Source organism: Lathyrus oleraceus, chromosome 4, assembly GCF_024323335.1.
Source record: "Lathyrus oleraceus cultivar Zhongwan6 chromosome 4, CAAS_Psat_ZW6_1.0, whole genome shotgun sequence".
NCBI lineage: Eukaryota > Viridiplantae > Streptophyta > Magnoliopsida > Fabales > Fabaceae > Lathyrus > Lathyrus oleraceus.
The window spans coordinates 222087685-222100464 of NC_066582.1; positions in this window are offsets into that span (position 1 = coordinate 222087685).

Consider the following 12780-nt stretch of genomic DNA (forward strand, 5'->3'; position numbering starts at 1 on the left):
AACTTTGCGCATGGGCATTTGTGTCTTTGAAAATAGTAGGCCAATAAAATCCTGACTGAAGGACTTTAGTGGCCGTTCTTGCCCCATTGTAGTGTCCGCCGTAAGGTGAATTGTGACAATGCCAAAGAATGCTTTGCGCTTCATCTCCAGTAACACACCTCCTCAAAAGGTTATCACCACCAAATTTAAACAAGTATGGGTCATCCCACACATAGTACTTAGCATCCGAGAGAAATTTCCTTTTTTTGTTCGAAGTTAGGTCGGGAGGCACCAAACCACTAGCCTTATGGTTCGCAAAGTCCGCAAACCAAGGCCTAACTTGAACTTTGAAAAGTTTTTCATTAGGAAACTCTTCCCGGATTTCCTTCTCGGAAGCGGTAACCTCCACATTAACTAAGCGAGATAAATGATCCGCCACCAAATTTTCCGATCCTTTCTTGTCTTTGATTTCAACATCAAATTCTTGCAACAAGAGGATCCAACGGATGAGCCTTTGCTTCGAGTCCGGTTTGGTGAGCAAATATTTAATCGCCGAGTGGTCGGTATACACTATGACCTTGGAACCAATAAGATAGGACCTAAACTTTTCAAGCGCATACACTATCGCAAGTAATTCTTTTTCAGTGGTGGCATAGTTAACTTGAGCCTCATTAAGAACTTTACTTGCGTAGTGTATCACATGAAATTTTTTCTCTTTTCTTTGGCCTAATACCGCTCCGATTGCATAGTCGCTCGCATCACACATGAGCTCAAAATTTAAATTCCAATTTGGAGCGACTATAATTGGAGCGGTAACCAATTTTTCCTTTAAAATTTCAAAAGCTTGTAAACACTCATCAGTTAAAAGAAATACCTTATCCTTAGCTAGCAAGTTACTCAAAGACCTAGCTACCTTTGAGAAGTCTTTGATAAAGCGCCGATAGAAACCGGCGTGCCCCAGAAAGCTTCGGACTCCCTTCAAATTCACCGGAGGAGGCAACTTTTCAATCACTTCAACTTTAGCACGATCAACTTCAAGCCCTCTTGAAGAGACTTTATGGCCAAGCACTATCCCCTCGGTCACCATGAAATGGCACTTCTCCCAATCAAGAACAAGATTTGTCTTCACACATCTTTCAAGAACCGTTTCCAAGTTGTCCAAGCATAGACCAAAGGAACCACCAAATACAGAGAAGTCGTCCATAAAGACTTCCATTGTTTTCTCGATAAGGTCGGCAAAAATAGCTTGCACACATCTTTGGAAAGTCGCCGGTGCATTGCACAACCCAAAGGGCATTTTACGGTATGCGAAAATTCCAAAAGGACATGTGAAAGCCATCTTTTCATGATCGGTCGAGTCAACCGCAATTTGGTTATACCCGGAATAGCCATCTAAGAAACAATAGTATTATTGCCCAGAAAGTCTTTCTAGCATTTGATCCATGAACGGGAGTGGAAAGTGATCTTTTCGAGTTGCGGTATTCAACCGCCTATAATCAATGCACATACGCCACCCCATTGCCACTTTTGTCGGGATCAACTCATCCTTTTCATTTCGAATCACGGTAATGCCACCTTTCTTCGGAACCACATATACAGGACTAACCCATGGGCTATCCGAAATCGGGTAAATCATTCCCGCATCCAACAACTTAACAACCTCCTTTCTAACAACTTCCTTCATAGTAGGATTTAAGCGGCGTTGCGGTTGAGCTACCGGCTTAAAGTCCTCTTCCATTAAGATCTTGTGCATGCAATAGGAAGGACTAATTCCTTTGAGATCGGAAAGAGTCCAACCCATGGCTTCTTGATTCTTTTTCAAAACATTGATCAAACGGGCTTCTTCATTCTTTGACAAAAGATTGCTTATGATAACCGGCTTTGCTTCGGTCTCGTCGAGGAATGCATACTTCAAATTAGAAGGTAACATTTTCAATTCAATCGGCGATTTTTCTTCATTAACCTCCTTCTTCAATACTTCCTCCTCAACTTCTCACGAATGTAACTCTTTTAGACTATCAAGTTCCCTTAGGCATTCTTCAAGAGCTTGCTCTTCTTCAATTGTGAAAACTTCAAAGGAGTCATCAAGAGCTAACTCCATAGGAGATATCTCATGAATATGTTTAGAAACTTCAAAAGTTGCCTCTTCGATCACATCAATGCGAAAGCTATCACGACTATCCTTTGAATGCTTCATGGCTTCGAATAGATCAAAGTAACTTCTTTATTTTGGACCCTTACTTTCATCAAACCGTCGTCAACGTCAATCATCATGCGTGCGGTTTTCATGAACGGTCGACCAAGAATAAGCGGAGCATCGTCATCCTCTTCCATATCAATCACAATGAAGTCAACCGGGAAGAAGAATTTGTCAACTTTGACCAATACATCTTGGGCTAACCCATGAGGATGGGTAGTCGACTTATCGACCAATTGCAAAGTCATCCGGATGGCCTTCATTTCAATGTTGCCAAGCCTCTTCATAATAGACAATCGTATTAGATTAATGCTTGACCCCAAATCAATTAGCCATTTTCCGACATAGAAATCCCCAATTGTAACCGGCAAAGTAACTCGTCCCGGATCAACCTCTTTTCTCGGAAGCGTCTGTTGAATGATTGCACTACAACTAGCATCTAGGACAATTATCTCCGGTTCCGTGTACCTCCGCTTTTTAGTAAGTATGTCTTTCATGAATTTCGCATACTTAGGCATTTGCTCCAATGCTTCGGCAAACGGAATGTTCACTTGAAGTTGTTTGAATATATCCATGAACCGGGCGTAATGCCGTTCATTCTCCCTCTTAGATGGAGCATGTGGATACGGAAGGTTTTGGATTGGAGTAACGCCCACTACCTCCTTTCCTTTAGAAACTCTAAAATTCCTCTCTCTTTTCTTTTTTACTCCCTCCACCTTCACTTCTTCACTCTTGTTTTTTTCAACTTCCACACTTTCTTTATTTTCTAATTCACCATTTTTTTCATTCTTTTCAACTTCTTCCTCACTCCACTCCCCAACTTCAACATCAATGCTATCCTCTATTTTTTTCTCCTCATCTTTTTTCTCATCCTCTTTTTTTTCACTCTCATCTCTTTTTTCACTCTCACTAATCAACTCCCTTCCACTTCTCGTCGTTATCGCTTTACAATGCTCTTTCGGATTCGTTTACGTGTTCGCCGAAAAAGATGGTCTGAGTTGTTGTTCCGCTAGTTGTTTAGCAAGTTGACCGACTTGAGTTTCGAGATTTTTGATTGCCGCATCGTTTCTCTTTTGATTAGCCATCAACAATTGCATAAATCATGTCAATGTCTCTTCTAACTTTGAAGTCACGACCGGCGGTTGTTGAGGTTGGTAAGGATTTTGACGGCTAGAAGTACCACCCCCATAACCTTGGTTATGCTGATAGTTAGCCCTTGGTTGGAACCCTTGATTCCCTTGAAAGTGTTGTTGTTGATTTTGAGGATGTTGTTGATACAGTTGTTGTTGTTGTTGCCTCGGTTGGTAGTCTCGTTGGTTCGCCATGTAATTCACCTCTTTGAACCCAGGAGGTGGACAAAACCCGGTGTCATGATCACCCTTGCAAAGCTCACAACAAGTTATTTGTTTAGCTTTTGAAGGCTCTCTCAACTCTTTTATTTGTTGAGTTAAGAGTTCAACTTGTTGTGAAATGAGTTTATTTTGGGCAAGAATAGCATCGTTTGTCCCAAGTTCAAGCACTCCCGGTTTCTTCAAAGTGTTGCCTCTACTTTGACTTTGGAGGTCATTTAGAGCCATACGGTTAATTATATCAGTAGCTTCGTCGGCACTTTTAGACAACAAAGAACCACCCGAGGCATCATCCAATAAAGTCTTGCAATTAGGTTGAAGGCCATTCTTGAAAATGTGGATTTGCGTCAATTCGTCAAAACCACGCCCTTTGCACTTTCGAAGCATGGATTTAAATCTTTCCCATGCCTCATTCAATGATTCGTTGGCTCCTTGCGAAAACACGAAGATAGCCGTTTTGGATTCCATGAACCGGTTGTGGGAGAAAAATCTTTCAATGAACTTCTCTTCCAACACGTTCCAATCCGTCATGACTGCAGGTGTTTGATCCAAGTACCAATCTTTGGCTTTGCCGAGCAAAGCATGAGGAAATAGTCTTTTGAACAACGGTAGCTCTTGAGCTTGATCAACTCCGGCTGCCAATGCTATCTCGTAAAATTTGGTGAGAAAAGCAAAGGGGTCTTCATGGTCCATTCCGGTGAATGGACTTCCATATAGCAAGTTAAAAGTTCCCGTTTTCATCTCGGCTTGCCTTCCCTGGTGGTTGGCAAACTGAGTTGTATTCCTCGGACTGTTGACACATGGTGTGGAAGCAGGTGGTGGTGGATCCATGATAGGTGTGAAAGGTGGTGGGTGTGTTGTAGGAGGACCTTCTCCTTGTTCTTGTCGTTGTCTAGCTTGTTGCCTCCTTCGTCTCGTTCTGCTATTCAGTCTCCTTGCGATTCTTTCGATCTCGGGATCAAAAAGACGTTGGTCCTCAGGAACCTGCCCTCACATAAAACGAAAGCTGCACACTAAACCAAACAAATTAACAAGCACAAGTCAAAAATTCAGAAGTTAAAATTCAGCAACTATTGCGATGCTCGCAATATCAATTCACAATCCCCCGCAATGGCGCCATTTTGTTAGTACAAGGATAGAGTATCAGGATTTGTTATCGTCTCCACAGGGATTATGTGATATTGTCGTCGTTTGACAGTTGTTAAGTTCTTAACTTATAGTAACAAGGGGGGTTTTAGTTTTCGGTTACGGTAACTCGCATAAAAAGTAAGAAATTGCGGTAAAAGTTTTGGTTTTACGATTTGAGAAAGATTGTCAAAGTTAGGGTTCGACGATCACTTTGCATGCATATGTTCGATCAAACAAAACTCATAAACTCCATTAGATGATAAACACATTCACAAAGTCCTCCCAATGTGTTTATTTCTAACACACATTTGAAGGTGAGAAAAACAAGAAAGGGGGGTTTGAATTGTTTGAAAAATAAGCGCTTTTGCAAAATAAAATCACACAATGATTTTATACTGGTTCGCTTATAACACAAAGCTACTCCAGTCCACCCGGCCAAGGTGATTTCGCCTTCAACAAGGACTTAATCCACTAATCTTGAAAGATTACAAACAACCCCTAAGAGAAAAGAAAATCTCTTAGTCCTCTCAAGTCTACAGACTACAAAGAGTCACTTGAGGAAATCAAATAAAAATAGATACAAGATGTGTAATCTAGAGTGCTTCTAAGAAAGCAAATATTACAAACTTAAGAACAAATTTTTCACTTGATAAGCAAAAGCTTAGTGAAAATCTTTGAAGATCAAAGATGTTTTTCTTGAGCGTGATATGATTTCAGTATAGTTTTGGCTAGTGATTTCTTCTTGTATACTGAATGAGATTTCTTCTCTTATTTATAGGAGTTGAAGTAGAGTTGAAGTGGCGTTGAATCTGTTGGATATTGAGATGTAGTTACGCCATTCCATTAATAGCTTCTGCAGTAGACTTTTTCACTTAGAAGTGACTACTTACCACAATTAGTATCTTCTCTCTTGGAAGTAGAGATTAACGTCTCTTTCTAATTGAGGAAATCCACTTGCAGAACTTTAACTTGGCTTAAACGTTACTTCATCATGATTAACAATTCTGATTAGAGTCTTCGTGTATCTGGAGAAACTTGCTTCTGATGTTATTTCTTGAATGTTCAGATGGCGCTGATAACTTCAGAGTTTGCAGAAGGCATATGTTCAGAGTCAGAGCTTCTAGACTTTACTTCATATTCAGATGCTTCTGATACTTGCAGTTTTGTCCAGAGTCAGAGCTTCTTAAAACGAGATTTCTCTTTAGATGCTTCTGATACTTGAGATTTTGCATCTGATCTTGTTTTGCATCTGATGACATCATCAGATTTATTTCTTCTTTCTTTAGAACCCTGCACACTTAGAAACTTTTCGTTAGGGTGCCATTTTTGGTTTCATCCTTTGTTATCATCAAAATCATGGAATCTGTTGTAGAACAATTTTTGTTCTTACAATCTCCCCCTTTTTGATGATGACAAAACAAATAAAATTATCAGATGAAACATAAAAAAATATTAGATCAGATAGACAAAAGCTCCCCCTGAGTTAGCACTAGGGAGTTCAGAAGTTCTTACCAGAGCTTTCCAAGCAATAAGATTTCTGAAAACTTTCTGCAATTTCTTAATTTTAATGTTAGAACTATTTAATCAGAGCTATTGTTTAAACAGAGCTAATTTATATCAGAACTATTTCTACAATTGTTGCAGAATGCTTAAGGTTTTAGACATAGTTTTCATCAGAGCTATTTAATAATTTCTCCCCCTTTTTGGCATAATCAAAAAGGCATAAAACATAAAAAGAATAATAGAGAGAAAAAACACTTCATTAAACAAAAGCACAAAGGCAAGCAGCAGTCAAAACATCAGATTCAAGAGAATATCAGAGCTAAAAAAGAAAAGACAGAAGCAAAAACACTAGGCAACCAAAATAAATCCTAAGTGCCTAAGGGTTTGGAGGAGGAGGAAGTCTCTGTAGTAGCATAGCAAACATATTCTGGAGGTTTTCATTCAGAGCGTCTTGCTTGTCCATCCTTGCCCGGAGCTCACTCTGATCTTGCTTGATCTCTTTCTGATCTTGCTTGATCTCCTTCAGAGTGTTAAGAATCAGAGGGATCGCAGAGGAAGACTCCCCCTGAATCAGAGCCTGCTGAGCTTCAGCTTCAGCAGCAGCTTGGGCTTCTGCATCTGCCTTAGCCTTGGCTTCAGCTTCCTGAATCCTTAGAAGTTCTGCTTCCTTTGCCAGGCGTTCTTCTTCCAACCTCTTAGCTTCTTCTTCAGCTTCCTTAGCCAACCTTTCTTCCTCTAATCTCTTGGCCTCAGCTTCTCTAGCCAGTCTCTCTTCCTCTAATCTTTTGGCCTCAGCTTCTCTAGCCAGTCTTTCTTGGAGTCTTTCCTCAGAGTCTCTGATGTAGCCATTTCTGACTTGTTCAGAGATACTCTTCAGCCTATAAGACTCAGAGGTCATCCAACTAATAACTCTGTTCCAGTGTGTCCTAACAGATTTAGGATCATCACTGACTTCAGAATTTTTAGCCAGAGACTTGATCTTCTGGACTGAGGATTCTGCAACCTGTATAATGGCCTCCTCAAGGGTAGGTATGATAATTTTAGGTTCAGGTTCAGGTGAATGAGGTGGAGAGTTTTGAGGGCTGAGATTTAGAGGTTGAGGTTCAGTTTGATGAGGTTCAGATTCTGCTTGAAGTTCAGAATCTGCGTCTGGTTGAAGACTAGGGGATGAAGCATATAGTGGATTTAGGTCTAAAGGGTCAGAGTCTGGTCCAGGTACAGCGGGAATAAATGGTGGAGTGATATAAGGTTCAGATGGTTGAATCACAAGTGGTTGGGTTTCAGAGGGTGTGGTGGTTGTCTGTTGTGGTGGAAGTGAGGTTTGATTTTCAGAGGAGATAGTGGTTGTTTGTTGTGGAAGAGAAGTTCGGAGGGGAGAGGTTACTTCAGATTGTGTTTGAGTTTGTGGGGCGAAATTTTTAGCATAAATTTCAGCTATTGTTGGGGAGTTTGGGTCAGAGTGTTCTTGGTCAGAGGACTCTTGGTCAGAGGACTCTTGGTCAGAGGAAGGTGAATGGTAAGGGGGTGATTCATAATCAGAGGATGATGAAGAGCTGTGGTGATATAGTTGATTAGGGTCAGAGGTTGTTGTAAAAGTACGAGCAATTTTTAGAACAGGTGGAGGTTGAGAGGTTCTGGTGATTGAAGGTGGTATTTCTGAGGTTGTAAATATGGGAGGTGTTGGGAGAGGAGTAGAAGAAGCCATTACAGGTACAGAAGTAACAGGAGGAATGGACTTACCAGAAGAAGAAGTTTGCAGAGGAGCTGGAGATTTGGTTCCAGAGGTTTCTCCAAGTCTGGCTTTCTTTGCCTTCCTTGCTTCCTCAGCTATCTTCTTCTCAGAAAGGCCTCTTTTGTATCTGACCAAATCTTCTACAGAGTCCAGACAGTCTTCAAGGCGGAAATCAGAAATGTCAATGCCTTCATCCAGACGATCCTGAAGGTAGATGGCAATGGCATCTCTGGGTTCATTCTTGAAGAACCTTTCAAGGCCATGAGGCATCTTCCTCTGATCCTTCAGAGCTTCCCAGGTCACATTCATAGTGGGCTTGACTCTGATGTCTTTGATGATTCCCATACTCCTCAGATTTTTGGCATTCAGAGGCTTTCCCACATCAATTGCCAGATCATCCATACATCTGGTCTTCTCCAGAGCATCTACCAGCCCATGCTCAATGAAGATGTCAGAGAGCAATCTTCCCAGAGGAATGTAGGATCTGGGCTTCATATTATTCCTTGTTTCTCTGACTGAATCCCTCAGATATCTGAAGAGGAGAACAGGGAGGTTGATAGGGATACCCTTCTGAATACAGTAGAGGATGCATTTCTGATCAGCATTAATATAATCTGAAGAGTTGGAGGCTGGACGATGATGGATTGTTCCCAGGATAATCTTCAGCCAAACTCGGAGGTTCTGATGAAGCTCCTTGTTCTTAGAGGGGTTTCCTTCAACATTTGCTTTGAAGATTGTAGGGTTAATGACTTCTGTGATGCGCTTGGACCTTGGAGGAATGTTGTAAATCCTTTTACCTCCAGCTTTCTCCATATTCAGCAAAGAAGCAATAGACGCTTCTGTGATAATGATCTTCACTCCCAGAACAAAAGAAACAATGAACTCGTCATCAGCATCTGCACATCTCCAGAACTCTTTCACCAGAAGAGGATAGATTGGACCATACAATCTGTTGAAGTAGGTTTCCCAACCTTGCTTGCGAAGATCTTCAGTTAAATCAACGCCATTTCTTCTCAAATTCTCAAAATCCACCAGCGATTCACACAGTACATCCAAACCTTCAAAGGGAGTTGAAAGATGAATGTGTTGTTCACGTTCCAAAATGTGAGGTTCTTTGTAAACTGGGGTCGTGGTAACGTCTACAACCATGGGTGTTTGAGTGTTTGAGGTTTGGGGATTAGAAGCGGCTTCCATTTGTTGGGAGAACTTAAAAACTTCTTGCTCTTGAGGATTCATGATGAAGATTGATGAAGAAGATGAAGAACTGAGAAGGTTGCAGAGAAAACTTCGAGAGAGGGTTTAGGGTTTAAGAGTGAGTGAGAGTGATAAGTGTGTGAAATGTGAGAAAAGTGTTTATATACTAAGGGTAAAAACACATGCAAAACGACACACATACCAGCGTTAGCACAAAAACCAAAATAGCACGTTTGGGGAAAAATGATTACAGCTCATTAATGAATGTCTAATCCCAACAGTAAGCACACTGCTCGAGGAGATTTCAAGCGTTCTGACCTTTGATTTCTTTTGACAGCTGTCTAGAAGTTCTAGGGTTAGACGCATGTTCCCCACGTGTTGATGTATCTGATCTTCAGGAATACCAAAGGATTTCTGAAGATTTCTAACTCAGATATCTCCTTAACTTGGTAGAAGTATCAGAGTCAGAGGCAGAAGTGTATTTGTTTTTATCAGATTCTCATTTTACATGTTCAGAGCCAAATTTTACTCAGGACAATTTTTAATGTTCAGATTTTCTAAGATGAAAAGAAATCTATCTTCAGCTAGAGGCTTAGTAAAGATATCTGCCCATTGATGTTCTGTATCAATGAACTTCAGCGTTACTATTCCTTTCTGAACATAGTCTCTAATAAAATGATGTTTAATTTCTATGTGTTTGGCTCTGGAATGTAGAATAGGATTCTTACTTAAACAAATAGCAGCAGTATTATCACAAAAGATAGGAATGTTACTCTCGAATATCTGGAGATCTTCTAGCTGATGCTTCATCCAGAGCATCTGGGTTGTGCACAGTGATGCTGAGATGTATTCTGCTTCTGCAGTTGATAGAGCAATTGTTGACTGTCTTTTGCTAGCCCAGGAGATTAAGTTGTTTCCCAGAAGCTGGCAATTTCCAGATGTGCTTTTTCGTTCTATTCTATCTCCTGCATAATCTGCATCACAATAACCAGAAAGCCTATACTCTGATGTTTTCTCATACATCAGGCCCAGGTTAGGAGTTCCTTTCAGATACTTAAGAATTCTCTTAACAGCTGTTAAATGAGATTCTCTAGGATCTGATTGGAATCTGGCACAAAGACAGACACTAAAGAGAATATCAGGACGAGTAGCAGTCAGATAGAGAAGAGAGCCTATCATACCTCGATAGAGCTTCTGACAAACCTTGTTGCTTACCTCTTCCTTCTCCAGAATACAAGTTGGGTGCATAGGAGTCTTTGCAGAGTTGCATTCAGACATATCAAACTTCTTCAGAACGTCTTTAATGTACTTGCTTTGATGAATGTACGTGACTTCTGGAGTTTGATTAATTTGAATTCCCAGAAAGAACTTTAGTTCTTGCATTAGACTCATTTCAAATTCTGCCTGCATTAACTTAGAAAATTCTTGGCAAACAGAGATATTAGCAGAACCAAAAATAATGTCATCAACATAAATCTGGCATATCACGAGATCATTTTTATGGTTTTTACAGAAGAGTGTAGAATCAACTTTCCCTCTGATAAAATTTTGTTCCAGAAGAAAATTACTTAAGCGTTCATACCAAGCTCTGGGAGCTTGTTTAAGTCCATATAAGGATTTCTTAAGTTTGAAAACATGTTCTGGAAAATTTGAGTTTTCAAAACCAGGAGGTTGATTAACATACACTTCTTCTGAAATATAACCATTTAGAAATGCACTCTTGACATCCATTTGGTATAATTTGATAGAGTGATTAATAGCAAATGATACAAGAAGACGAATAGACTCTAACCTTGCGACTGGAGCAAAAGTTTCATTATAATCAATACCTTCTTGTTGACTATAACCTTGAGCTACCAGTCGTGCTTTGTTTCTGACAACTTCTCCTTTCTCGTTCAGTTTGTTTCTGAAAACCCATCTGGTTCCAATGACATGAGTGCCTCTGGGTTTAGGAACGAGATCCCAGACATCATTCTTGGAGAATTGATCTAACTCTTCTTGCATAGCTGCCACCCAATCGTTATCTTGAAGAGCTTCATCACAGGACGTAGGCTCAATCAGAGACACTAGTCCCAGAGGAATATCTTCAGAAGTTCTGAAGGTAGATCTGGTTCTAACAGGTTCATCTTTGTTTCCCAAAATCAAATCTTCAGATACGTTGCTACGACTCTTGACTTTCCTTGGAATTTCTGGAGATTTAATTTCTTCAGAGTCTGGAGTGACAGTTGCTTCTGGAGTTTTCTCAGATTCTACCAGAGTGATCTCTAAATCTGCAAACTTTTCAACTAGCTTTGACTTTTCAGGGTCAAGCTTATCATCAAATCTAACATGAATTGATTCCTCCACAATTTTGGTTTCTGTGTTGTATACTCTGTAGCCTTTAGAGCGTTCTGAGTATCCTAACATAATACCTTTCTGTGCTTTGGAATCAAACTTGTTCAGATGTTCTTTAGTATTTAATATAAAACAAATGCATCCAAAAGGATGAAAATATGAGATGTTGGGTTTTCTTCCCTTACACAGTTCATAGGGAGTCTTTTCCAGAATAGGTCTAATAGAGATTCTATTCTGAATATAACACGCTGTATTTACAGCTTCTGCCCAAAAGTGCTTTGCTACATTTGTTTCATTGATCATGGTTCTGGCCATTTCTTGAAGTGTCCTATTCTTCCTCTCTACAACTCCATTTTGTTGTGGAGTTCTAGGGCAGGAGAAATCATGGGATATTCCATTAGAATCAAATAGTTCTTCAAAATCTTTATTTTCAAATTCTCCACCATGATCACTTCTGACTCTAACAATTTTAGAGTCAAATTCTTTTTGCACTTTAGAACAGAAACTGGTGAATACAGAGTGAGACTCACTCTTGTGCCTTAGGAATTTTACCCATGTCCAGCGGCTGTAATCATCAACGATTACAAGTCCATACTTCTTTCCATTGACTGATGCTGTTTTCACAGGACCAAATAAGTCAATGTGAAGAAGCTCCAGAGGCTTGGAGGTAGAAACAACATTTTTCTTTTTAAAAGATGTTTTTGAAAACTTTCCTTTCTGACAAGCTTCACACAGAGCATCTGAAGAAAACTTCAGTTTAGGTAAGCCTCTGACTAACTCAAGTTTAGTTAGCTGAGAAAGTTTCCTCATGCTAATGTGGCCTAAGCGTCTATGCCATACCCATTGCTCTTCGTGAACTGACATTAAACATTTAACATTTTGATCTTTTAAATCAGAAAGATTTATTTTATAAATGTTGTTTTTCCTCTTGCCTGTGAAAAGGACAGAGCCATCGTTCTGATTAATGGCTTTACACGTTTTTTGATTAAAGATTACATCATAACCGTTATCACTTAATTGACTTATGGATAACAAGTTATGCATTAATCCTTCTACATAAAGAACATCAGATATAGAGGGAAGAGTACCATTACCAATAGTTCCGGAGCCTCTGATCCTTCCTTTCTGATCTCCTCCGAAGCCTACAAAGCCAGCGTCTTTAAGTTCCAAGCTTTGGAACATAGACTTTCTTCCCGTCATATGTCGCGAGCATCCAGAGTCCAGGTACCATGACTGGTGTCTGAACTTTGCTGCATAAGATATCTGCAACATAGATAATCTTATCTTTCGGTACCCAGAATCTCTTGGGTCCTTTTAGATTAGTTTTCCCAGAGTTTCTTACAACTTTGGGTCTTCTAGCATTC